Source organism: Stegostoma tigrinum, chromosome 5 (assembly GCF_030684315.1).
Source record: "Stegostoma tigrinum isolate sSteTig4 chromosome 5, sSteTig4.hap1, whole genome shotgun sequence".
NCBI lineage: Eukaryota > Metazoa > Chordata > Chondrichthyes > Orectolobiformes > Stegostomatidae > Stegostoma > Stegostoma tigrinum.
The window spans coordinates 129,851,316-129,856,419 of record NC_081358.1 but is presented as its reverse complement, the minus strand read 5'-3'; the positions used below and the strand labels follow the sequence as shown (position 1 = coordinate 129,856,419).

Here is a 5,104-nt window from a genome sequence, read left to right as displayed (position 1 = left end):
GCTCTGCATTATTCAGAACCCTCCACATTTAACTTGTTCAGGTTAGCTAAGGTATAAAATGTGGAGGTATCCGCACTGCCGCCTCAGACACCAGCATACGGACATTCTTTAACCTCCTCAAAATATCAGGGACATCTCCAACATTTCCAATTTAGTGCAGTAAGGAGGGAGTGCTGCATTGTTGGAGGGTCAGAAGTCACAGACACCAGGTGAGAGGCCGACAGGTTTATTTGAAATCACAAGCTTTCATGGCACTGCTCATTTGTCAGGTGAAGGGAACAGAAGTGCACAGGCACAGAATTTATAGGCAGAAAGATCAAAAAATCATACACATAGTGTGAGTGGAGTGTTGAATAATAAACCTTCGCAGGTGATCAGAATTGTCAGACGGTGTGAGTAAAGTGTCTACAGCTGTAAAGTAAGCGAAGGGGATGACCTACAATCCAATTATTTGAGGCAGAGGGATAATTCCAAAAAAATAAGATGGTGCTGGAGACAAACTAAACATTTGGAATAACATGATAGGTGTAAGAGTCGCATGCCAAGGGTCTAACCAAAGTAACAAATAATCCCAAACTGCGCAAACTAATTAATGTAGAGAGATCACAACCAGTTATCCAGGTGATGGTGTTTATACAGGACAGTAAGGAAGATTTTACAGTGACAGAACGGTACGGTGGGGGTTGCATTTAGTGCATGTAGTTTCATGGGTGCAGAGCTTGGCTGTCAGTTTCTGCTTGGTGACCCTGTGTTGTTGTGTATCTCAAAGGCCAGACAGGAATTTTCCCTCCCAGTGGGGGAACACTTCAGCGGTCAAGGGCATTCAGCCTCTGATCTTCGGGTAAACGTCCTCCAAGGGAACATTCCTGTCTGGCCTTTGAAATACACAACCACGCAGAACTGCTGAGCACAAACTGACAGCCAAGTTCAGTACCTCTGAAGACGGGCCCAACAGTGATCTGGGGCTCATGCTGCGCTACATGTAACCCACTGTACTGTTCCATATCTGTAAAATGCTCCTTACTGTCCTGGTTTAACACCATCACCTTGATAAATTGTTATGATCTCTCAACCTTAATTAGTCTGTACTGCTTTGAATTACATATTACTTTGGTTAGACCCTCAGCATGTGACTCTTGGACCTATCATGTTATTCCAGCCATTATGTTTGTCTCCAGTACCATCCTACTTTGAATATTTTTGGAATTCTCTCTCTGCCTCAATTAATTGATCATGGGTCATCCTTCACTTACTATCACAGCCTATCAATACTCCAGTCACACTGTATGATTGGTTAGAGAGATCAAAACAATGATCTCTCTGCCTGTAAATTCTGTGCCCTTCACCTGACAAAGGGCAGTGCCCCGAAAGCTTGTGTTTTCAAATAAATCTGTGGGACTATAACCTGGTGTCAATGTGACTTCTGACCTTGTCCACCCCAGTCCAACACCAGCACCTCCACATCATGGCAGTCATCGGGTCAGCATTGAGGGAACACAGCGCTGCCTGGGGCAGGAGGCGGTCAGTGCTGAGGTGTTAAGGTAGATGTGGTGGGTTAAAGGAGTCAGGTCACACATCAGCCAGGATCAACTGAATGGCTGAACAGAGTTGAGGGCCGAGTGGCTTCCTGTTCCTTCCTCTGTCTCTCCCTCCATTCTTTTTGAGGGAACGGTGGTGCCCTTTCTCCCCTGTACTATCCAATCTGCTCTTATACAGCCTTCTCCTCCCCTCACGTTCTCGCTGATTGCAGCTCCCAGGTGGCACTGTCCCCATTAACCGCAGCCAGGCCCACGTGCAATTCCTGTAAACCTCAACATTCAAAGCCATTGGATTGTCAGGGCTTGCTGCAGAGTATTTATAGATTCTGATAGCACACTCCCCTCACCAGCTGTTTGAGGGCCCCTTCCTCCCCCCTCCCTCGTATCCCTCAACACAGAGCGAAGGGCGGGGGGGTGGGTGAGGGGTGAGGGATGAGGGATAAGAGATGGACAGACAGACAGACAGACAGACAGACAGGGATTGGGTGGAGCAGGAGAGGGAGGGGTAGAGAGAGAGAAAGTGTGGGTCTTGCTGGCTCTCTCTCTGCCTCTGCCCCCCCCCCCCACATGACCCCTGCCTCCACCCCATGTTTGTCTCTTTCATCGTCTGCCAATACCCCTCCCCCATTAATCTGACTCACAGTTCTAGTCGTCTCCCTGGCTGTTATCATCATTATGTCTTGCACACTGTCCATTTCACTTTTGTGTTAATATTAGTCTCTCCCTCTCTCTCACAGATCCCTCCCTGTGTCTGTCACAAGGAGCTGCTAACATGGCTCTTGGACACTTACTGCGACCCTCCAGTTTGCGGATGATGGTGTCAAGGAAGGTGTTCTGGGGAGCCACATGGCCCCTTCGTATTGGCATTGTGTGGCCGAGCAACTCCAGGAGACCAGCAGACGGAGTCCCAAAGGAAACAGCAAGAATTCTGAAAGCAATCAGGGTGAGTAAAGCTCAGTGCGAAAGGGAGTCACAGGTAGTTCCTACGAGGGATAAGTGAAGCTGATGATGGTCTCTAGCCAGATGATTGTGTTCATCACTCAGACAACGGGCCACGGCACAAGGAATCCTCATGGACTCTCAGTTTCTATACAACAGGAAACATCAAACACCCATTAAAACACACACAGTGCAATATCCCACCCCAACAATTATCATCAGCTCAGGAACTGGCACCAACACCAATATCACTCAACATCTCTCAAATTACCTTTTCAAATGAACATCACATTCACACCTCAGGGATATCATTTAATTTCTGTCTCAGACACACAGACGCTCACTGGGGTACAGACAGTCAGTCTGTGTCTCTCTCTCTCTCTCTCGGGTATGGGCTCCTACTCACACATTCACTCACTCTCTCTCTCTCTCTCGGTCTTTGTTGACAGCCTGCTAGCAAGTTTAGAGTTATCTCAGCAATCTTACTGGCGAACAGGATATGATCTATTCAGTCTGGAGGGATTACTCTTCAAAGGAATGCCTCAATAATTAGTTAATAACTGCTCAACTAATCTGCAGAAAAGAACATCCCAATTTATTGCCCCAAATAACTGTTAAAATAAATAAATAGATGAACTTCATTTACTAACTTTGACTAATAATAGTCTTGTTTTCCAGTGAATGACTGGCCCTCAAAATCATTTCCTCATGAACTCTCCTGGTTATTCCTGAATTGTATATGTTGATATCTCTAGACACGTCTTGTTATTTGGCCGTTAATTATGTCCCATTATTCACGCTCCTGTTCATTGTCCATTTGTTAGTTGCCTGTTAGTCATTACCCCAAACCTGTCAGACCTGGTTCACCCGTGTCCTTCAGGGAAGGAAACTGCCACCCTTACCTGGTCTGGCCTGGCCTGGCCTACATGTGACTCCAGACCCACAGCAATGTCATTGACTCAACCATTCTCTGAAACGCCAACTCAGTCTTCCAAGCCCTGTCACCAGCAATGCGAAACAAAAGTAATCACTTATTAATTGTCCCGTTCTTAATTACACGACTAACGAGCCCAGTTAGCATTTGTTCTGGTTTTAATTATCAAATCAGTCATTAATTAATTAAACATCCCTTCATAATTCGCCCAGTTATTTAAATCCTCGTCACCCAGAGTGGAACCGCACATTAATATTTCCACTGTTACCCTGGGGGTTCTTTGCCTCGTTAATAAAGCCCCTATCGTGCAGCCAGACCCTACACCCCCCCCGCCCCGCCCCGGGTATTTTTCAGGGTTTGTGCCCCGCTCTTGTTGCTTCTCTCCCCGGTTGCTCGCCCGAACAGCAGAAGCTGCAGCTGCGCTCCCTTATTTAGACAATGCAGCTAGCGTGCTGACCCTTACCCGGTGCCACAGGGTCTCGCCCCACTCGGGGTTCGCTGGGGACGGGCAGGCAAGATCCCAGGATCAGAGACACTGCGCTGCAACTCGCTCAGACAGTGCAGAGGACAAGGCTGTACTCGCAATAGAGAGAGAGAGAGGGAGGGAGGGATTGGGGAGAATGTGTCCGCATTAACCCTCCACTGACTGCAGACCAGAGGAAGGCAAATAAACGCAGTCAGAAACACAGAGAATGAGGGCGAGAGAAGGAACATCAGACCCTCAGAGAGACGGGACAGATTTGGTGCTGAACCAGGATCAGGGACCATTCACTCAGACCCAGACTGTCGTAAACATCTCTCCAGGGGCACTTCTCTCCCTCCGGGATAGGGTCCCTGTCACCCTGCTCCCATTCCCCTCAGCCCACCTCTTCCCTCACCTTCACATCTTCATCCCCGAGGGGGAAGTTGTCATTCTTGGGGCATGGAGAGTTTCAGGACATCTAGCTGTTATTTATAAAAACTCTTTCCAGCTCCAGCTCGGGGAGGGGGGGGTGGTTGGGAGGGATTGTGGCTGATTGGCTGTCGAGGGGTGGTGGGGGGGGGGGAAATGTGGCTGATTGGCTGTCGGGGGGGGGTGGTTGGGGGGATAGTGGCTGATTGGCCGTCAGGGAGGGTGGTTGGGGGGGATTGTGGCTGATTGGCTGTCGGGGGGGGTGGTTGGGGGGATTGTGGCTGATTGGCCGCCAGGGAGGGTGGTTGGGGGGGATTGTGGCTGATTGGCTGTCGGGGGGGTGGTTGGGGGGGATTGTGGCTGATTGGCTGTCAGGGAGGGTGGTTGGGGGGAGTTGTGGCTGATTGGCTGTCGGCGGATGGTTTGGGGGGGGGAATTGTGGCTGATTGGCTGTCGGGGGGGGTGGTTGGGGGGAATTGTGGCTGATTGGCTGTCGGGGGGGGTGGTTTAGGGGGGATTGTGGCTGATTGGCTGTCGGGGGGGGGTGGTTGGGGGGAGTTGTGGCTGGTTGGCTGTCGGGGGGGGGTGGTTGGGGGGGATTGTGGCTGATTGGCTGTCGGGGGGGTGGTTGGGGGGATTGTGGCTGACTGGCTGTCGGGGGGGGGTGGTTGGGAGGGATTGTGGCTGATTGGCTGTCGGGGGGTGGTTTGGGGGGGAATTGTGGCTGATTGGCTGTTGGGGGGGTGGTTGGGAGGGATTGTGGCTGATTGGCTGTCGGGGGGTGGTTTGGGGGGGAATTGT

At 50.3% G+C, this 5,104-nt stretch overlaps 1 long non-coding RNA gene across 1 annotated transcript; it reads right to left on the bottom strand.

Annotated features, from left to right (window-relative positions):
- Positions 1-2,335: 2,335 nt before the first annotated feature.
- LOC132209629 (uncharacterized) lies at positions 2,336-3,987 on the bottom strand. Its single transcript, XR_009445812.1, has 3 exons — positions 3,875-3,987; positions 3,380-3,475; positions 2,336-2,625 (listed from the first exon to the last, which is right to left on the bottom strand). It is a non-coding gene; the product is annotated as an uncharacterized LOC132209629 (long non-coding RNA).
- Between the last annotated feature and the right edge of the window lie 1,117 nt (positions 3,988-5,104).